At 42.5% G+C, this 23,749-nt stretch overlaps 1 long non-coding RNA gene across 1 annotated transcript in view; it reads right to left on the reverse strand.

Moving 5' to 3' along the window:
* Positions 1 to 247: 247 nt before the first annotated feature.
* The window catches only part of LOC146823034 (uncharacterized), a 356,223-nt gene continuing 332,721 nt past the window's right edge, over positions 248 to 23,749 (reverse strand). Inside the window, exon 3 of the long non-coding RNA XR_014961873.1 lies at positions 248 to 382. This is a non-coding gene — a long non-coding RNA (uncharacterized LOC146823034). The remainder of the gene's footprint in view (positions 383 to 23,749) is intronic.

Here is a 23,749-nt window from a genome sequence, read left to right on the forward strand (position 1 = left end):
GCAGCGATAATTTTAACGCCGTTTCTTGATAATATGCCCCTTTTATTTTTATAGGTGTTTATGAAAATACATAACCTTAATTGTGTCACCAAGAGTCAGTGGGTATTGTTCTCGTTGCAGATTCCAGCTTTATGCTCACACCGTTGAGCTGCGCTACCAGGCCTCCCTTCTGCACACTCGGGAAGAGTTGGGCATGGTGGTGGTGGGACCATTAAGCCTGAACACAGCCATGCTTCTTCTCGTCCTGATCAGATGGTGCTGTCAGCTGCTGTATGTTTCATCTCCGTCCTTCTTGTCAAAGATGATTATCGCCATGGGAGTCTGGACAGTGCTCGACCCTCTGGCAGTCTTTTTAGTGGATATTCTCCTTGGGGTAAGTCACCTAAAATAACAGGGAGACGAGCCCTTGATATCGAGGCTTTTTCATGTCAACATAGAGCTATTTCTAATTTCGTTTTCTGATTAAATGCAGTATGAAAGATGCACAATTATGCTCAGATCATCAACTACAATGACATTTTTTTCCCAAAAACTCATTTTAGAAATTATTTTGGTAAAAGTGGTTATTAAACATGTTTTCAACTTAGGAATAACGATTTAAAATGTTGATAAAATAATTCGACTACATGTTATAAATATTCTCAAAATGAAAAGGAGGTAATGTTCTAGATGTTGAAATATGCATTTATTTTGCTTTTCAAAGGAGATATGCATACGATTTTGAATTGTTTCCAATATTTAAAAAGAAATCACAAAGATTCACACTTTTAATTTCACACCATCCGTCTTCTAGCAGGCACATGAATTGTATCTACCCCCTGCCAACCAGATCATGCATTTAAATATGCTGACAATAAGGTGTCACTCGTTCTGGGAATCAATACGTTTTGCAATCACTGAATACATTTTCTTTCGTTATATAGCAGTTCTTATAGTTGTGTAAGAATACGAACAATTTTCAGAAGCACATTGTAGCTCTATATAATTAATATAAATTCAAGACGAGACAAAACATTATAAAGATCGATAAAGATACAAATAATAAGTCGTGAAATCAAACATATCAAAACTGTCCACGAGAACAGAATTAAACAGATACATTTAAACGAAAACTACATGATTCAGAAGCATTTTTCACAAAACAGGATTTTGGGCGGGTGGTGAGAACAAGAAGCTGAGAAGTTGTGTGACAGGTGAGCAATTGTTTCGAATCCAAAAGATTAACCTTTGCTCTTACATTATGAAACAGTAGGAACCCTCTGGGCAAATATCGTGGGAGAACATTATACCTGAAGGCTTTCAGCAAATGTGGGCTCATCATATTAAAAAAACACCTGGGAATGAGAGAAAGCCTTAAACTATGGAATAGCCACAGAGTCGAAAATAAAAGCTTATCTCCCCAGCGGTAAACTCATAGAGGCTTATTTACCAGCCCCTTGCGCCGCCTGTGAGTCACTTTTAATACGGGGAAAAAGTGACATACCGGCGGCGCAAGGGGCTTGTAAATAAGCACCATCAAATTGGCCACCCATACTTGTCGATGTCCATTGTGGAGTTTAGTGAGGGAGCTCAGACAAATGGGGACTAACCACTGTCTCAACAATCTGAGCAAGCTTTGAGAGGCAGGGGAACTAAAATGATAAACAAACAAGCATTTGCAAAGCAATAGGTCTCGCATTTGCTAGATTTTGAGCTATTGGCACTGTAAATGTCAGTAGCTTAGATACTCACAAATGTGAGACCTATTGAATTGCAAATATTGTTTGTTTCCAAGCGCCCCATGCCGCGCCTGCACTCAATAGAGGCCACGCCCCTTTCTTTAGAAGAGCCGTGTCTGATGACAGGGGTGTGGCGTCTATTAGGAGCAAGCGCGGCATGTGGCGCTTGGAAACGAACCCCCCAAAAAATATTTGTAAAGCAATAAGTGTCGCATTTGCGAGAGTTTAAGCTATTGCCATTTACAATGCCAATAGCTCAAATTCTCCTAAATGTGAGACCTATGGTATTCCAAAGAAGCAGGAAAGTGAAAGCACGCATGGCGCGCTGAATGTTGCTGCAAAGCAGGTCGTGCCTGCGGAAGACAAAACTCACTAAAGAAATAGTGCTTACAGACTAAATAACACAGATGTTGTAACAACAGAAGTAAAAGGGCCAGTTCTCATGGGAGGTTACAAATGAAGACAAGGTAGTACTAAGGAGGGACTAACAAGCCGATTACCAAATCAGAAGCCAGCATTTACAAAGGACAATGACACAAGCCAATAAAAAATATGGGCGGAGAGCGGGCAGAGCTTCAAGTGCATACATACACTAATACAGCATGCCTCGCAGAGCAGCTCATGCACTGCCCAGGTTCAACCTAAAAAAGAAAATGGCTGAGAAGCTGCACATTAGCCAAAAACATGACAGCAACCTTGTAAATAAAGTTGACTTAAAAAGGAAAGCATCGAAGCAACCTTTTTAGTGAATATCGTAACAGTCATGCAAAGCTATCAATAACAAATATTGGAACGTTACGAACAACAAAGAATCTTTTTTTTTAGGCATGAAAAACAGATGGTGGGAAACAATATAAACAAAAATACAAGACAACTGAGAGTCTACCACTGAATAAACAAGTCTAATTGAGGTCGTGGGTGTGGACAACTGTCTCTGCTTTTCACCTCTCAGCGAAGATCCTCCAAGTTGATTACAGTGAGGAGCCTTAAAGGGCTGCATGAAGGTTTCATAATAAACAAACGGAAACAGAGAAAAATAAAAATCGCACCCACAGTTGCTAGATCTGTGAGCATTGATATCTAAGCAAAACCACAAAAAGACAAATATAGACGTTGAAGGATATATGAATACTGTAAGTACAATACCATACTGTATGATATGCCCTTTCTGAGTATCAGAAGCAAAGAACATCAAACTTCAGAAATTAAGGGCCTGATTTAGATCTTGGCGGATGGGTTACTCCATCGCAACGGTGACAGATATTCTGTCCACCATGATCTAAATCAGGCTCTAAATGTAAATTATTAAGTTAGATCTCGTGAATAGCATCAAGTAAACGAAGCGCACCAAAGATCCGAGGAGTGCCAAAGTAGATGACACCAAAATCTCAATTAAGAGCATAGCTGAGAGATAACATCAAATTACATTACGAGTCACCCAATCAGAGGACCAGCTGTAGGGTGTGCAGGAAACATGTGAGAATAAGAGAAACAATGTGTGAAAAAAGCATCTACATTTGCTAATTGAAAGAGGGTGATGGAGTACCTGGTATCATAGGCTAGCTCAGAACTCTATTGCAATTCATTTTGGTGCAAAAGGCAATATAGAAATAGAATGACAGGACAGAGACATATCCAAAAAGATCAGAGAAGGGCCCAGACCAAGAGATGTGCTAATCAAAGTGTCCATCTATCATAACCATAGAAGAATCCAAGGGCCAATCACTGCTAAAGTACTGTGGCAGTCAACAACTCTTACAACAGGGTGCCTCACACTCAACACTAGCTTAAAGTAGAATTCTTACAGCCAAATAGGTGAGCTGAATAGTAGGAAACATAAATGTTTGGTGGCTATATTTCATGGGTCCTAACTTTCAGACAGGGGAAAAGATCAGCATTGCCTCAGTTCAGCAATAGCCTAATCTACTGTAGTCAGACAGTTTGTGAGAGAATCTAGTACATTGGTACACTTCTGCTAGATTCTATATGTTATTCGAAAGTACGTCATCCTCAGAGGCAGACTGGTTTGTAAAGGAGAGTGGAAATAATAAAACCCTAATATATATTTGCAAGGGAGACAGATAGTTTTTAGGAAGAGTAAGAGTGATCTGAAGTTGTGAAGCTGTACAGAAGCCTTTTGAAGATTTGAATATCGGTACAGATTTGTTAATGAATATACACAAATAAAATTCCATATAAAAAGACCTAGGACCTAATTTATGGGGAATTGGCGTAGGGCAGTGCCGCAAGTCTTCTTGCTGACCTGCCCTATGCCAATGTGAAAGGGCAGGATTTCACCATATATATGAAATACGGTGTAATCCTGTCTTTTTTCACTGCGCTGGCACACAATTTGCTGCCTAGCACCAACACAGGCACCCTTGCACAGTAGTGCAAGGGTGTAGGTGCTGCATGCAGGATTATTTTTGTGGAGGAAGGGCCACCTTCCTGCACAAAAACAATCCTGAGAGGTGTTTTCCTCTTTTCTATGTGAATACGGCAAACATGGAAAGTTAAAACAATAAGGAGAAATAAAAACATATTTCCTTGTTATGCCTGCTCTGGGGAGGCATAAGGTTTTGGTGTTGCCCCAGATTTACATGATTAAGTATACCTGGAGCAGCATCAAAACCCATGGGTGTTGCGTGGGAAAACCCACTACAATGCCCTTGGAATGCCTCTCTGGTGCAGAGTAAGTCAACCTAGTAACTTGTGCTGCTTTGTTTTGCTCCATATCTATGAGGTCATGCAAAGCCATGCAAAGTTGGTTGGCATGGCCTCATAGAAATGTTTAAGAGGTTTGCACCGCCGTAGCGTCTGAAAATGTGACGCTCCAGCAGCGCAGGCCCCACAGTATCAGTGCTCTGCTGCAGGAAGTGGGAGCAGAAATAGTGTGTCTGCAAGAAGAGGACTGGCAATGGAATACAGAAGCACAAAGCATATTGCTACAGCAAGCAAAACTAAAAAGTATTAAAGTATATTTGTACATAGACCTTTGCCACTAATAGTAGAAAACACTTTAACATTTAAAAGGTAGCTACGTAATATTCTGTAGCACTCCTCCTAAATCGTACCCCTTTAGGGTCCCAATATGTGGCAAGAGCTGATGAAAAATGTTTTCTGCACACTGGTGGATTTTGAGGAAGGAGCAATGATTTTTGGAGAGGATCTTGGTCATGAATATAGTTATAGTTCATGTGGGTCAAGGGCCTCCCCAAATGTATTAAATTACAAAAAATATATTTAGCATTGACAATGAAATGGATAGAACCTCGGCTTAATATTGACAGGCAATTTTACAGAAAGAAAATACATTAGACAGTGATAGTTCATGTGGGTCAATGGCAAAAAATATATTGAGCATTGACAATGGAATGGATAGAACCTCGGTTTAATAATGACAGACCATTTTAGAGAAAGGAAATTAATTAAATTAAGAAACAATTAGGAACACTGACCACATACCAAAAAATAACACTTTTGTGACTTAAAAATGTCACGAAAAAGAACATAGGGAAGACAGGACACTTACATTGAACAGATTCCTCAATCTAAAAGGTTGCAGATAATCAATTGAATAAAAAACTTGAAGTTAGAAACGTTCAGTTATTTTATCACAAAGTGTACAGCCAATGGGATACCCGAAGACAAACATACATTTAGACAGCCTAAATATACCTGCAGAGATAAAACAACAATAACGGATGGCTATGTAAATCGACACACTTTTTACAACTGATGAAGCCCTTTAATCGATATGACAACAAAACAAGATAGATTTATTGGGAATGTTTATGAAATTTTCAAAACTACCCCAATCAAGCCTCTAAGAAACGTTTTTCACTTTTTTATAAACAAAGGAATGGTGACAGATACTATGGAAGGGTCAAATGCAATAGTAATTGTAAGATGAGGCACCCCTGATATATACCAATGAGCTTCACGATAATTGATGCAACATCTTTGCGAAAATATTGGTAAATCAGCTACAAGGGATTCACTCTTAGCTAAAAAGATCAGCTCCATCAGGCTTTATTAAAAAACAGATAAGGATTTGAGAAAATTAGTAGGTAACTCACCTTGGTGAACTAGTAGGAAAAGCAACAAACCCCTACTGGGCTAATTTTCTTGACCAAAGAAAATGTAAACAAAAGGAGCAGTTCCTTAACAAATAAAACTGTTACTCACTGTGGACATGTGATACAGGTATGTAAAATTGCAAATGGCAAGCTTTGATGCACTTTCCGGAAGGATTTTATCTAATTAATACAAATCTAAAGAAATGACACTTGAAAGGGGGCAGGAGTGGCCCTTCTCCATGCATTTTAAAATTTAGTATTGAATCACAAGCTGTTAGAAAATGTGGTTTATTGTTGCATCCTGTACAAGCAGGTACCACCACTCTTTTCAGGTTAAGTTAGATACACACTAAAAGATAACCTGTGCTCACCCTCTGGTAGCTTGGAACAGAGCACTCAGGTGTATCCAAAAAGGCAATGTGTAAATTATTTGTGCAAAACACACACACAGTAACAGAATGAAAACGTCATAAAATGCTCCTCACAGTGTTACAAAAATAGATTATATTTTTATGAATAAAACAAACACACAACAACAAAAATTCAATACGTCGAACCGGAGGTATGAATTTTTAAAGAATTCATCAAAATATAGTACTTAGAAGCAGAGTATAGGGGTTGCTTGAGGTTGCGCTGGACCGGGGTAAATCTCAGCCACAGCCTGTGCAGGTAAGAGTGGTGAGGGAATGAGGCCGGGTTGGGGGAGATTTGACAGCTGAACACGAGGGAAAATGAAATTAAATAAATAATACATTTTCCCTCGCATTCGTCTGTCGAAATCCCCCCGACACCACCGCTTTTACCTGCAAGGGCCGCTGCTGGTAAATCCGAAGTTCAGGTCAACCCCAATGGAGGGCAGGTCCGTTACGCAGTGTTTCCCAAACTGTGGTCCGCGGACCCCCAGGGGTCCCTGACACATTCCTAGGGGGTCCGCAGGCAGCAGTTTTGAAAGCACTGCAAAGTATCTTGTTTAATTAGAAGTTTTCAAAGAACAATAAAAGTGTCACGATAACACCAGTGATTAATGTCCCTGCTGGGGAGAGATGAGTGTTGTCCAGTGGCAGCTTTGACGTATCTAATGTAGCACAGAGGGTTAATATACCTACTGCAAAGAACGTGTACCATGCATTTTAAAAAACAGTATTTTATATGCATAGGTCAGTTGGTTACTGCTTTTGTCAGAGAGATTCTTTTGTTACTATGCAGTTCATAAGAGACAATCGTAATCTAGCACAGTGACCTATAAACTGTCATCAAACAGCTGCTTGCAAACTGCAAGGAACAAGTTAGTGACTTATGTTTTTTCCCAGTCTTTCATTATCCTGATGCTGCTAAAAAAGGTTTATTTGGGTGGAAATACATTTTTATTGTTAAAGTCAATGCTAACCACTGTGTTATGTTCTGAATCCTGAGTTTGTGCTTCTCCAGACCAAGCACTCTTTAAAAATGCCTACCAGTATGAATGACATGTGAATTCTACACCTTTTAGTCCCCTTTGCCTTATGTAACATTTTCTATACACTGATTTACACGTATGATTCACTGTCTCTATATGTGAGTGATGTAAAGTGTTCTGACATCCTACAATGGTATTAGAGATACTATAAAAAATGAAATACAGGTGACAGAGGGGCTATGGGGAGATGAGAAGCACTGTTGGAGGATTATAGTGTGGGAATCATTGAAGAACCCCCAGAAAGATTGTCGTATTCTGGTGCATAGTCAGGTCTTCATTTACTATTCTTTAAAATGTAATACAATTCAATATAATGATAAATGTGTTGTAGACTGCACCGTTGTTTCCTAAATGTTTTGGGGGGAGAGCCTCACAAATCCCCCTTTGCAGTGGTCAGGTTCACTCATTGCACTTGGTGCGCATGGTATGGGGACTGGTCTGAAATCATTTGCCAGGGCTGCTTTGGATTTCCAGTCTGGCCCTGGCAGGAGCAGGAGCCTCGTACTGCGAAATAAAACCAACCATTGAAAAGTTAGTCACGGAGATGCAGCACCAACCTTCCCATTAACTTTATTCGTTTACTTGCAAATTCTTTCAATATAAAATAAAACAGAAGTGGCGGAGAGTGTTGTTAGCCTCCTTGGCTTAACAACGCACTCCGCCACTTCAGAAACGCAGGGCTGCACCATATTTACAAGAATATGGTGCAGCCCTGCGTTTCCCCTGCGCTGGCGCTACACTTAACAGGGGAAGATTGTTTATGTACAGGAAGGTCCCCCTTCCGGCACATAAAAAATCTTGAAATGTCGTTTTGACACTTCTATGTGTGCTGCTTAATGCAGCACATATGGAAGTTACAAAATGTAAAAAAATATTTTAAGATTGTTGATGTGCAGGAAGGGTCACCTTGCTGAACATAAACAATCCAAGGCGTTTTGCAAAAACGAGGAGAAATGAAGCATTTCTCCTTGTTTCACCAAGTTAAGACCAGGTTTTCCCTGGTCTTAATTTTGGCGCCGCCTCCCATTTACGCTGCCCTTGTAAATAGGGGCCGCGTCAAAATCAATGGGTGTTGCAGTGGAAACACCCACCGCAACACCCACTGCCCACCCCTTTCACGCTAAGCATTGGGTAAAAGGGGGTCTTATTTAAAAGGCAGCGGTAAGCCATGTTAAGTGGCTTAACGCTGCCTTGTAAATAAGGCGAAGCACCTATCGCCACGGGAACGTCTCAAAAAGTGATGTTCCCATGGTAATAGGGGCTTGTAAATATGCACCTAAAATCATTAGTAATTCGAGTATTTGTTTTGTGTGCACACGTGTGTTAATGTTTTTCGAATTACTGTTTTAATATTTGAAATTTAAATCCTAAAAATTGCTTGGGGGTCCCCGGCTTCCAGTGGTGAGTCAATGGGGGTCCTCAGGAGTCAAAAGTTTGGGAACCACTGCGTTACAGGATTCACGCAGGTCCCTCTGGAAAAAAACCTTGGATGGAGGAATCGGCGATGTTAAAGACTCGATGCGTCGGCTCCGTTCCACGCAGGTGATGAAGGCTATGTGGACAAACCCCTTTATGATAAAGGTGACACATCGTCGTCGAATGGCGCTGTCGACCATCGTCGAGCCATGCAGTCCATTGAAGAGATGTTGTCGATGGGCTCCTGCATCAGCGTCAAAGGGCAATGCATTGGTATTGATCGGTGCAAAGTCAGCACTGCATTGATTTTGATGATTCTGCACAGCAGAATCTCACTTTCAAGGACCCAGAACTGGATTAGCACCACCTGGCAGGAAAGGACTCACATATAGCAGAGTCCAGGTTGCAGGGTTGAAGGAAGTCTTTCATGACCCTGAAATTTTAAAACAGGGGGCAAGCCAGCAAGCCCTTGGGGTCACTCTGGGTTCAAGTGAGATGGGTCAAGTCCTTGTCCTCAGCAGGGCAGAGTTCAACAGGGCAGCATAGCAAAGCAGAAAAGCAGTTCTTTTAGAGCAGCAGTCAATCAGAGTGGCAATCCTCATAGCACAGCAGTCTTTACTCCTTGCAAAGTTCTTCACAGGTCCAGTCGTGTACTATCTTGGTAGGGTCAGAGCCCCAGTACTTACACCCAGTTGTGCCTATGAAGTAGGGATGACTTCAAAGCAGGCCATCGAAGTGCACAGGTCCCCCTTTTTTCCCAGCCCTAGCCCCAGACTATAAGTAGGGGTTAGGTAGCCCTTTGTGGGGGACACTGTCTATTCAGCCGTAAGTGTCAACTTCTGCATTTCCTGCTAAAGAAGAGCTAACAGAATGCAGATGAATGTAAATGCGTTCTACCCTTCCTGTGTTTGTGTCTGTCTAGAGGGAATGCACAAAGTGTAGCTATCACCCACCCCAGACATGTATTGGAGACAGGCTGTAGGCACACAGAGCTGTAAGAGCAGAGAAATTGACACTTTCTGGCATTTCTAAAATAGTAATGTTAAATTCAACTTTACCATTAAGGAGGGTTTATCAATACCATTCCAAAGTTATAAAACATGATGCAGCTACTCCTTTTAGATAAAAAAAAAGTACAGCTTAAAAGTGTATTATGGAATTCTCAATGCTAACCTATGAGAGGAGTAGGCTTCACAGTAGTGAAAAATGAATCTGGGTATTTGTCACTACTAGGACATGCAAAATTTAACAGTATATGTCTTACCTTTAATTTACACAGCACCCTGCCTTATGGACTACCTATGCATGTGTAATAAAAGTAGTGTTTAAGGCTTGGCAAGTAGTTTTAAATGCTGAGTCAAAGTGACCATAAACTGCACGCACAGGCCCTCCTATGGCAGGTCTGAGACAGGTTTGAAAGGCTGCTTATCTGGGTGGCACAATCAGTGCTGCAGGCTCACTAGTAGCCTTTAGGTTACAGGCCCTGGGTATATGGTATACCACATTACAAGGGACTTACAAGTAAACTAATTATGCCAGTTTTGTATACACCAATGTTACCTTGTTTAGGGGAGAAGCACATGCACTTTAGTAGTGGTAAACTGCTCAAAGTCCTAGGGTCAACAAAAAGAAGGTAGGAAAAAGAAGAGGTGAAAGGCAAACATTTTGGGGTGGCCCTTCAGAAAGGGCCATATTCTAACACAAGCCATAAGGTTTTATTAAATGAAGACAGTGTTTTGTAGTGCTTTAATGATGGGAGCACAAATCTTTTATTTTCTCTGATGATAGCATGGTCTAGCAATAGGACCCCATAATGTAAACCTACTTTGGTGAGATACATATACTAATTTAGCATGAGTCAAGATTTAAAGGGGAAATAAAAGGGGGCCTTGACAAGATGATGCCAGAGCAGGTGCATCTCTCAGAGCTCTCAGTAACGCCCGCTGAAATATCCTGTATAATCCTTATGGGGCCCTCACCCTCTCCCATCCATGCCTTCCTTGAATCCACAGCTGCTGTGGGTGTTTCTGTAATGAGCAGGCACAGATAAGCCTGAGATCCGCGCATCAATCACTGGTGACCAGCACCAGGGGCGAATGCCTGCTACAGTGCTAGGCCTGGAAGTGGCCGTGGCCTCACAGATGGGGAGACTTCATTGGGAAGCCAGAGTGCCATGCAAAGACTGATAAAGTGGGGAGTGCCGGCGCCTTTCAGGTCGGAGTACTGTGGCCCGGAGCCAAGCAGGAGTGAGCTGATGGGGACGTGGGCCCTCTGCTGATTTATCAGCCAGCACTGGAGGACCGCGCAGCTGCAGTGGACAGCATGGCTGAAATGGGCATGGCCAATGACAATACAGACTTGACTCACAGGGCTTAGCATGACCCACATGAAAGGCCAAGAGGGGACTGTCGTAGCTTGTACCCGCAAAGTGTGCAGGGAAGTGGCAGCCGCACTACAGTTGATGAGATCTGTGGTGCATTGTCTACCAGTGAGGGAAGGGCGACCTGCCTCATCGAGTGCAGTGTGCAGTGGCACTGACACAACAGCAAGGAACGGCCTGCTCACTGAACCATTGGAAAACATTGTACAACCTGTTCCTACCGATGGCGCCATGTGTGCCTGTGCACTGAAAGGTGTAGCAGCTGATTGTGACCTATGCAGGACTGCAAATACCACATAGTGACACTGCCCTAGTCTGAAACCAGACCCTGCGTGTTGCCAAATCTGACCACCTGCATTTAGGGGCTACATGGTAGCAAGTGCCTCATGCTGCACAAAGTCACTCAGCAGGAGCAACCACTGTGTCTTGCGCTTCCAACTGCGTGGGGACTCAATCCAAGTGGCTAGGTGGCTACTTGTGCCTCATGAACGCAGAAGGTTGACTTTTCAGGCCACCGCAGGCACACACTGTTACATTGTCACCAGGAGCGGCGTGTCCCTGGGACATGTCATCACAACAGCTGCAGCCCTGTTTTAAGACAGAACAGGTAGTGAGTAACACATCACCGTTTGTTTATGTTCTACGTTTTGACACGCCAAAATGGTGAAACCCAAACAGGGAAAGCTGCCCCACACTGCAAACAAAGATATCATGACACTTCTTGCGACGCTGTCTTCAGCAGTAGGTGGCCAGCTGAACAACCTGAAACTCACTCTAGAAGAACATCCATGTCAATTTAAAAGGATATTGCAGGGAGTTCAGGATAAAAGGGCTTCCCTGGAATCTAGGATAGATGAGGTCAAGAATCAAGATAGAGGTGAACCCACTCTGTAAAGATTATAAATAATTAGTTGAATGAGTAGACAAGATAAAATCGTCCCTCATGTCAATGTGGCCCACTCTGCAAGAAGTTCAATCTCAACTCTGACTCCTACAAACAGAAGTGACTCAGTTACAGTCATCAGCAGAAGATGTGGAGGAATGTTCGCAGCATAATAATATTTGCCACTTGGGTGCACCTGAACGATGAGAGGGTCCAAGCATGTAGCTGTTCCTTGAAAAATGGCTGTCGGAGATGGTGCTTGAGGGTCACCTTCCTAAGTTCTTTTCTTTTGAAAGGGCAAATCCCATCCCAGGACATCTACCACCCCCTTAAGCAAATCCCTGACCAGTAATTGCCAAGCTACTAAATTATAGGGACCGGGACCTCATCCTGCAGATCTTCAGCACTAAAGGTCTGTGGTTCTGCGGGGGTGCAGCCATTACAGCCTATCCAGATTACACATCAGAAGTACAACAGCACCGCAATTCCTACATAGCTGGAATGAGGTAACTATAACTAATGGACCTAAATATGCTCTCCTCTTTAAGACTAAACTTAGGGTGCTGGACGGTAAAACAACTCACTTCTTCCAATTCCAGAAGAAGCAAGTATCTGGCTGCGATAGAAGTTGGACTCCTGCTTACGGATGGTGATAAAGCAACTGTTCTTAACTGGTGTGAAGTACTTTTTTGGGGTTTTTACTGTGTTACTGTGTGTGTGTGTATGCACATATACTTTACACATGGCCTTTTTAGTTTAGCCTGACTGCTCTGAGCCAAGCTACCAGAGGGTGAACACAGGTAAACTTAGTGTGCACTATACTTTCCCTGACTGTGGTTGCCTACTTGAACATGTTGGAAACCACTGCCAACTAGACACTCCATTTCTAACACCCACCATGACTAACAACAAACTACTGGCATACATCCATGACATATCAATCCCCAATAGATCTGCTGAGATGCAGTGAATTGGATGAACCAATTCAGATAGAGACGATAAGAATGGCTATAGTGCAGATAACATGCAACAAAATTCCAGGGACCGATGGGCTCCCAATTGAATATTATTCTATCTGTAGCACTTACCTATCCCTGTAATTACTCCAACTGTGAAATGAAGCATGCAGAAAGGAAATATTGCCAGAGTCCCTGAGAGAAGCAATAATAGTGGTACTTCCTAAGCCTGGCCGAACCCCTCAGACATAGACCTTTATCCTTACTATACTTAGAGTATAAAAAACTGGGGGAAATGCTTGCAAACAGACTGCTTCTACTGGTGGGGTTTCTGGTCCAGCCAGACCAAAACAAATTTTGGAACACGTTCTTAAACATAAGGCATTTACTTAGCCTCATGGACGACAGAACAGTTATTAACATGGATTACCTGGAAGTGTCTCTTCACATAGAAAAGGCATTTTATTTGCTGGGATGACTTTATCTCCTAACGGTACTCAAGAAAATGGTCATGGACCACATGTTGCTTGGTTAGATTTGAACTCTTAATACTCAATTGTCGACCAGAGTTAAGACAGGTAGGACCATATCAGATCGCCTCGTAATAGGCAGGGGCACCTGCCAGGGTTGTTTTGCTGTCCCTATTACTATTGGCACCTGCTGTGGAATTGTTGGCATGCGTGTTTCACGCAAAGGCACCCGAGTGAGGTATACGCATGCCAGGGCACTGGCACATTGTCTCTTTATACACAGACGACGCCCTGATTTATTTACATAATGCCTGTGAGACACTGCCACAACTTGAGGAAATGCTGGAGACCTTTGGGAGGTTCTCGGCACTTAAAATGAATTGGGCCAAGTCCTGCCTTTTCACTCTAAGTTTTATACCAGTAGATTGGTGTCCGGAGACTCCCCACCCAGGCTTTCCTGAAGGTGTGACACTTTCAAGTAATAAGGCATACTAGGCTATCATAAAACACTAGATATCGTCAAGAGCAACCTAGGAAAAGCCCTTTGATCAATTTGTAGTTCCATGCCATTTTGGACCTCCCTCCTGCTCTCACTGGTGGGCCAAGTGGTGATAACCAAAACGTTAATATTACCTAGATTACTCTACTTCTTTACTGCCTTACCGGTGACCCTCTTGCAAGGTTTTTTCCAGAAGCTGCATGGACTTCTTTCTGACCTTATATGGGGACACGGTAGGAAGAGAGTAGTATTACAAGAGGTTCAGCGCACTATAATTGAGGGTGGCCTAGGGGCCCCCAAATATGAGCTGTACTACGTGGCTGCACCACTACAATGGCCAATGAATTGCTTAGGAGAGGGCCCAAACTCTGAAAGAAGGGAGATAGTATGACTTTTGGGGAAACGCCTATCCTGACCCCACTGGAGAGAATTTGGCTGCACAGAATTGATGAAAACCACCAGGTACTGCTGTTGTAGAAACATAGATGCTGGCAGAGGCCCACATACATACAGCCCTCAAATAAATCTGTGGGTGTTGCTTGAGACACAAGAAATAGTGAGACAACACAGGGTCTAAATATGGAGAGAGGCGGGAGTGATGAAGATGGGTGATCTGTTTGTTAATGGCAAACATTTCAGGACACAGGTGATACACAAGGGATACCTCATGGCCAGGTTTTAACATACAATTCACTCAAACATGCTATTGACATGCACTGGGGAGCTGGCCAGGCTGCATTTCCCACATCACCGCTACTGGTCGGTCCTCTGGCACATGGCATGGGCGGGAAAGCAGTGACAACATTGTATACTTTACTGCTGGCCCAAGCACATAACTTGAACTCTAGCAATAAAATTAATGGGAGACTGATATGGCGAAGAGTTCTCACTCAAGCAATAGGGCAAGATTCTGGCACAGGTCAGACAGATATACCAGAACTCTTGATTTTGCTACACACTATCTAACAATGTACGTCAAACATACTTTACCCTGCACTGCATGCATCTTATACATGGGGGCACCTAAAGATTGCCCTCACTGCCGACAGACAGGCAGGTTTTAACCACCTCGTGTGGTGCGCTTCACGTTGGCATTGGTAAAGACAACTACATCGGAAACAGTTTAACTCCAGATACAATGTACACCTGAACCTTACCTGTTGTCACTCATGGCACCTACTAAAAACAATGTAGTGTAGTTTAGTAGACCTGGCACTGGTACTATTTAAGAGACATATAGCAATGGCTTGGAAAATCAACGCCGCCCTGGAGGTGAGACTGTGGACAAAAGACTTACTGAAGTGGGTAAAGGCAGATGCTGACACACTAACAATCATCAGACTGAATGTAGGCTGCGCACACGTAGGGCTAATGTGGGATGTATATGTTGGGATATTAGAAACAAACGGCAATGTCAGACCGCCTTAAACGCATGGCCGCACTTTGCTTCTGTTACTGCACAGAACTCTGAGGAGATACTGTATGAGGAATAAACTGCTATGCTGTGGGGTGTTGGAATGTGGCGGTGAATTGGTGATCTGTACATGCCAGATATACATGACGAACACTACTGTATGATTGCATACTTATTGCGTTGTTAAACATGTAATAATTTTGGGTTTTTTCAATAGAGAGGAAATAAAAGATTCCTAATATTTTATAAAGTAAAAAAGTAAAGGGGGAGTGGGAGGAAATAAGTACATTTAGGTGGGCAGACAAGGCAGTTTAATAATTAGGTTTCCAATTTAGCAGTGTACATAATCATAATTTTACTGATGACATTTTGGGAAGGAGGCACACTTTAGATTCACGAATATGCAAAGTTTGTCACTTTCTCAAAACATGACTTTAATTACTTTGCAAAACTGGGAAAAACATTATAAATCCAAATGATTAAGAAAAGAAGGTAGATGTATAGGGCAACACCTGTAAACTCCTACACAGATATTTGAAGATATAGAGAAACTCAAAGGACTGTGCATATGTGGTTTGACCCTTTAAATACACATTTTGAAATATGCCATAAAGTAATTTCAGCATAGACTCATAGGTTTACTTTGTCAGATAAAAACCCTGACAGCATTCATTAAGGTTTAAGTAGTTATAAACATACAGTGCACTGCCCATGTGCCTAGGACATTGGTAATTAGTGGTTTGTAACTGAGCACACATGGATTGGGCTGTGTTATTAAGGCCTGTTGGGCCCTAATATGTATTCCTTGAAAGGCCATACCTTGTACAACCTTATATTGCAAAAAAATGCTAGACACTTGGTAAATATTTTTAGAAAAGGAATCTAACTACATACCCATCTGGCTTACAGCGTTTCATTATTTTAAGGAATTTACCCAGGACTTCCTCACTTACTAGATTCTTATTCAGTTGGCCTTGGAAGATACATTTGTCATATGCTGGGTCATCATCACTGTCATCTCATCTCTCAATGTCACTTAGCTAGCAGCAGAAACTCCATTCAACATTCTATATGTGCGCACTCTCTGTGAGTTTTCCTGACCTGTCTTCTCCTGGCTTTACTCACCTATCCATCTCTAATTACCCCATCCTGCTCCACCTTACCCCTACAAATGCAAAACCTTTCTATACACCCACCTTCCCAATACTGTCTCACCTCCACTCTATCCTTCTCCTAGCTTCATCATCCTAATCTTTTTATACCCTATTCTGTTCAATCTTCCGACCTTCTCACCCCGTCTCCAGTTTCTGGATACCTCCCCTTCTTGAGCCCTACTCCTATTTCACTCCACTAATAATCTTCTCCAACACCGTTCTCCTAATCTGAAGCTTTCACCTTTTATTATAATACACACACACCACAAATACACACATATAATGACAATCTTCCTCCTGCTATTACTTCTGTCATCCAGCTCTGCCATCAAATCTCTCCACTGGAAAATCACAACTTACCATCTTACTCCCCTTAGTCATGCTATTTTGTGGAACTGCAGACAGTGGAGTTGGAGTCCTTGTTCTTCACCTTCTCATCTATTCTCACAATGAAAGCCAAAGGAACATCCTTTCCTTTTCATCTCAATTCTCCTTCCAGTTCTATGTCATTCTCCACCTCTCCTCAAACATTATCTCTTACACATCCTACCACACTCCTTCTTGTCCCCTGATGATACCCTTCTGATTCTGTCAAATCTCTCCTCAGCTTTCAGGAGTCTGGCAACAAGTGTTCCTAATCCCCACCACCTAAGAGAAATCTTTCCTGCATCTTCCTCAGTTCTAAAGCTATGAACCATAACTAAATGAACATCTATGACCTATCTATGAACTATATCGGAGCTGCTCTTTGCAATTGAAACATGGTTAGGAGATGATGAAGCCCTCATACATCATATGTTAAATCCCCCTGGGAATCAAAACCTGACCAGAAACAGAACATCAAGGGAAAACAAGTAAATGAATAGCAGTCGCCATTAAGTGCTCCTTACACACTCCAAGATACGCAGTCTAGTTAGACCATGGGCATCATGCCTAAATTCTCCCCATCATTTATTGTGATCTTTACACCCCCCCACATTAATCCAGCCTTCCTGAAGTACTCATCATTTCCATCACCGATTTCATCCTTACCTATTCCAGTTTATGGACCCAAGGTGACCTCAAAATCTAGTTGACAATCCCAGTTCACTAGCCTCAAAGACTAGAACCAACACCACCTTGTCTGTATACACACTGTGGACACACTGTTGATGCAATGTTTGATCTCCCAAGATCATTGGCCATAAAGAAAACAACACCTGGAGTTACCACTATACAACATCTATCATTTGGACCTGATTTGTGGTCTGGATCATGACCATTGACGAACATGAATGAAACTCAGCCTTGACACTGACCAGCCTCTTTTCAGCCATTGACTGACAAATACCTCTGTGATAACAGTTCAGCAATTCTACTACTGGATTTCTGCTGTCTTTGAATGCACCCAGCAAATAAATTAAAGCAAACCCAATTTCTTTTCAAGAGAATTAAAGGCAATAAAAGTTGGAAGATGTACAAAAGTAATGAGAAGCTTCACATTCAATAACAGAAGTGACTAAAGAAGGACACAAATAGTAATAAAAGAAGGTCTAAAACACCTCTAAAGTGACCTGGCCTCACAGAGAGTTCTTAAAATCATTGCCAACATTAATAATGCACCATCATATGCATCATTCACTCACAAGCCCTCCACAACTCCAGAATCAGCACCCTCAACAATCTCACAGTGCTAATCAAATGAAGCAGCACACATGACTCCCAGCCGTGCATTAGCTTTTTACAAGCTATCTACAATACTCTTTCAACCCACATCATTATCAAGGTCCTTTATAGATATTACTACATAAAATGCCTGATTCTAGATGTACCAGAAAAATACTTGCAAGCCAATATTATACCTAAAGGTTTGCAAGTACAAAACAATATTCATAGACATTCCTAAATTCAGAGAGGGATTCAGTTTCATCGCCAATAACTGTTCAAGGCATTGGATGGTGCTTGGCATAGAAACTGCACTTGATTACGTTAAAAAGCTTACTCAGGACATAGCAGAACTCAAAAAAGAGATCCTGGAAGATAGAGCTCTGAGTAATGCTAAGGAAGCCCTTGAATGTGCTGAGAAAGCCAAAACTAAATTCAATACAGTTACATTGAGTAAAAAAATTGAGAAGTTGAGCAAAGATATCAGGAATTATGACAAAAAGTAACATATCCTTATCTAGGTGATGATTATTATCAACAAGACAGCCAGGGCTACTACACATACAGAAGTAGACAGGGTCCAAGAAGGTTTGCCACTTTCTCAGACTCTTCACTAGGTAGTGGATCTGAGAGTGATTCAGAAAGACCGTCAACAAGCCACCCACAGAATCAGGGGCACAGATATAAAGATAACCAGAGCGCTTTTTAAGGGGATACCCCATGGGCACCCAACAGAGTAAGGGGTCAGGATCCCAGCTGGGACAAAACAAGGGGTTGGAACAGGGGCAGAAACAACCAGAGAGGAAAAACATGGGTCAAGTTCTACCCACAGGAGAGCCACCGGGAAATACAGCCCCGACGTCAGACCTACCGGTGGTAGAATCTTTTGTTCTCAATAATTACATTGGTCCCTTGCAAATAACTACCACCACTAAAAGCTGAGATGCACCACTATTCTTGATTCAAGGCAATGAAGCAATGCTTACACAAGGAGGCACTACTAGTTTAGAACCAAACGTAATCCATCTGGAATCTGACCATATCATAAACATCTCTGATTACACCTTAACCCCTTCGCCGAGGCGCAAATTCCGCCGCGGCGCTGGGGGGGGGGGGGTGCGGGGTGAGCGCGGCGCCGCCATGCTCGTCACGGAACCACGCTGTCATGAGTCACGGGCGAGCTGTGCTCATGACGGCGTGGTTCCATCACGACTCCGCCCACTTGTTATTTCGCCCACAATCAGCGACGCGTGGGCGGAGCGGCCACAGCATGACGGAACCACCCCGTCATGAGCACACACCACGCGTGGCTCATGACGACGTGGTTCCATCATGCGCATGCAAGGGGCTAAGACTGCAAAAAAACAGATTCTTTCTAAGGGCTTCACATTCATCCCCACAGCTCCACCAGACTCTTTCACCATAATGCTAGAGTTGCAACAATTATTTAGAAAAATAAGACTCAAGTACTTTTTTGCCAATAGAGAATCTGCTCCATCACCCGTTGCTGTAACTCCTTTCAGACCCCTCTTCCATCCTTCACCCCTTCTTCCTATCTTATGAGCCAAAAGATCTTGGCCTACGAACAAATTGTTATGAAATAGATCATGGATCTTTTTGGACACAGGAAATACATTAAATATAATGTCACCAGAGAAGAGGCGCAGGCTCTTGAGTCCCTGAAACGGAACCATGATATCGTTATCAAGGCCACCGACAAAGGGGGTTCGGTTGTGGTCCAAAATACTGATGATTACGTCATGGAAATTTCACATCAACTCAATCAACGGGAGAGCCATTGACCCATCACCAAGGACCCTACCCTTGAGATAACCAAACGTATCCAGGAGTTGAAATATAAAGGACTGGTTGAAGGATTTCTGAGCGAGCCCAAATGCAATTTTTGAAACAAAAAGAACCCTCGGATACCAACGATTTAGACCTTATCCAAAGTCCACAAAAATATGGACAAACCACAGAGAAGACCGATCATCTCAGGTTGTGGATTAATTCTTGAACCTTTAAATCAATATATTGACAATTTTCTACAACCCTGGGTTTTAAAGACCAAGTCATATGTGAGGGACACTATGCACATCATTCAAATCGTGGAAGACCAACCCTTCAACTCGGCCACACAACTGATGGTGACTCTGGATGTGACGTCTCGCTATACAAGCCTCCCCTAGAACAAAGCATTGGAAGTAGCTCGAGAAGCTTTAGAGAGACGCCCGACACCTCACTGGGTGCCAACAGATTTTCTGATTGCCCTATTAGAGATAGCCTTGTCCAAAAATGACTTTGTGTATCGTAATCAATACTTGAACCATGGAAGCAGGATTCGCTCCTAGTCTGGCAAATTTGTTCTTGGATTCTTATAAAATCAAGCACATCTACAATCTTGATAACACATTTATAGACAGCCTTGCGATGTTGAAAAGGTACATTGACAATGTCACAATGTTGTGGACAGGTCCTGAAAGGAACCGGATCAATTTCAGAAATTGGCTCAATGGCAGATCATCCGACATTCAATTCACCATGACATACCATAAGGACTCTATCTGTTTTCTGGACCTCACACTTCAGACTGAAGAGGGTATATTCTACACCACCCTGTACGAAAACCAACGGAGCGTAATACTTTGCTGAAGTATGATTCCGACCACCCCAGGAGCCTCCGGGACAATTTGCCTTATGGGGAATTTCTGAGACTGAGGTGCAACTGCTCCCGAAGATCTGATTTCTTTAAGGAAACAATACTTTAATCCAGCGATTAAGAGAAAGAGGTTACCCTAAGGGCGTGCTCAAAAGAGCTAGAAAAAGGGCAACGTATTTCACCATGACACCCTTCTAGAAGTAAAACCTAAGGAAACACATATAGAGAAACTCGCTTGTGTAACCACTATCAATCCAAGGAGCCATGAAATAAAGACGGTCCTGAAGAAATATTGGAATTTAGTTACAACTGAAATCGGAGTAGCAGAGGATCCGATTTTTGTCTTTCAAAGGGACAAAAATATCAAGAACTTTGTTGTGAATGCATATCTGGAAACTCCACGAGCATCCTGACATTAGAACACAGTTGATCCTACCAATCGAAAATACAGATTACCTCAACACACCAACTGTAACAGCTCAAAAGTCAAATGCCATCAAATGCCCATGTGATAAAATGTACATAGGACAAACCACCCAGAAAGTGAAGACTAGAATCCTGCAGCACTAGCAGGATCAGGTGCAAGGTACAAGGAGCTCCCCTCGTGGAGCACTTCACCTGCCGGGCCATCTACCTGAAAGTCTAAGATGGTCGGTAGTTGAAAGAGTCTGCCCCTCCCTCAGAGGTGGTAACATTGCATCTTCTCTTGATTTTAAAGAGTGTAAATGGATACACACTTTGGACACCATCGCAAGGGGCCTCAACGAGATGGAGGAACCATATAGGCTGCAAGGTCAGTTACAACACAGATGATCCCATATCCAGAACTGATTACCCTCCATGCTACTGTTTGGTTGCATTTTGACTGAATAAACTCTACTGGTTGACGTATAATACTGGCTTTTATAGCTCCTGTAATGCGTCTTGAAAACATTGCTTATGATGTATACTTCATGAATTTGGGTTTGCAGCATGCCTTCCTTATTTTTTTTTTTTTTAAAGTTCTTTGTATTGGCATTTATAAACATTACATATATTGGCACGTTTGGTAATGCAGTTGATGTGTAGGCTTACAAAGCAGGGTCACCCATTCGCACAGCATGCCTTCCTTAATGTACTCGAAAACCATCAGAATATTATCAGTTAGCAGCTCCCCTTCTTCCTAAACCATGGGACACTTTTGATCAAACTGTCATGTTTTAGATGTAATGTTTCTAATTTTACTATTTACTACTGGACCACCTATGTACACCTCATGTATTTGCGCTTGCATCATGCCTCTCTTGAAAACATTGTAAGATTATCAGTGAGCAGCTCTCTTTCTTCCTAAACCATGTGATACTCTTGACTCATCAGTCATGCTTTTAGATACAATGGGACAGATTTACAAGAAAGTGACGCATCTATAGAGATGCGTCACTTTCCCTGCGCCTCCATTAGAAACCCTTGTGCCACTATGGATGCGCCGTATTTACAATACAGTGCACCATGGCGCAAGGATTGACAGATGCGTCAGAATTTCTGACGCATCAGTTGACGCAAAAGTCACGCATTGCTGGAGTCAAGTCGCAGGCACGACGCAGCTCCGGCAATGCAGGGGGAGGCCTATCTTCATTGTGCTGCATCACTCCTTACGCCTGCTTCAAACAGGCGTAAGAATTTGAGGCAGTGGCGCCCTAGAAGTGGCGCAGTGAAATCTTGTAGATCTCATTGAGTCACTTCTATGAGGCTTTTTTGCGTTGGAATGCCCACCCTGCATACATTATACCTGACGCAGGTATAATGTGACGCAGGGCTTTACAACGTGACGCATCTCCCTAGATGCGTCAGTTGTAAATGGGCCGCATTTTTACGCTGCTGCTGCGTCACGAAAAGTGACGTAACAGCCGCGCAAAAATGACGCAAGGAGCTTGTAAATCTGCCCCAATGTTTCCAATACAACAGTATTTACATTATACTTGACTCAGTTCCCAAACTATTAAATTGGACATGGTATCATATGTGACAGCATGCTTTCACCTACAAATAGACATAGTATCATACATAGTAAGCATGTCTGTGTGTGATGTAAATCATTATCATAAGTACGAATTATCAAGTTCTTCCCAAACTGTGCAATCAAAGGGGCATGAATCTTATCCCCCTCGCATCGCTTTGGATATAGGCCGCAGGCTTTGCGTGCTTTAAATCGGGGCTCTGCAATATGACGAAGACATCACTTGGGTCAGCATGAGTTTTCCCTTCATGATTACATCACTGACGTTGACAGGTACTCACACATAGCTGCTGCCCTTGAGTGTACACGCGGACAGATTTCACATCGCGGCTACGTGCTGCTCACTACGGCCTTTATTAACATCCTTTCCTTTGCGCCAACGAGAGAACGAGACCTCTCGGCTGTTCTCAGATGAAACACATTTGTTGAGCAACTAAATCGTAAGGTATGTAGCAGCAGCGGGTCATTTTTCATTTGTGAATTCTTGACTCATTGTTCCTCCTTGAACTTTGTTGTTCGAACAGATTTTAACACCCTCCCCTTTTCCCCACCAGACGTTTACTAAGGATACAGAATTATCATTTATGGAGAGTTAATGCAAGGCACAAGGTGTGTCGCTAGCCCCGCTGCTACATTGACCTTTTTTCAATATCCATCATTTGGTCTCTCCCTTGAACAACCCTTGATTTTAATTCTCTAGTTCAAATCGAACTTGATGGGCGTGTCTCCTGGATTCATTCCACGGAGTTATTTTAATATTGGAACACACATGACTTACACATGAATAATTTCCCTTTAGGCTGTCTATCCCTGTTGTCTACCCGTCCTGAAGAGGACCCGCCGTGATGCTTTCTAATTGTGCACTTGGTCTATGTCCATTAGGTCTACCGGCTCCAAGAATTAAAAAGCCCATTTAATGTGCACCGGAGACATTATCTTTAGAATTGAAAAGGACAAACTCCAATTTACAGTTCTCTTCTGTATATTGTGTATATAGTTGTATGTTTTGTATCACGTATGTAGAA

The sequence above is a fragment of the Triturus cristatus genome, chromosome 5_2 (assembly GCF_964204655.1).
Source record: "Triturus cristatus chromosome 5_2, aTriCri1.1, whole genome shotgun sequence".
Taxonomy (NCBI): Eukaryota; Metazoa; Chordata; class Amphibia; order Caudata; family Salamandridae; genus Triturus; species Triturus cristatus.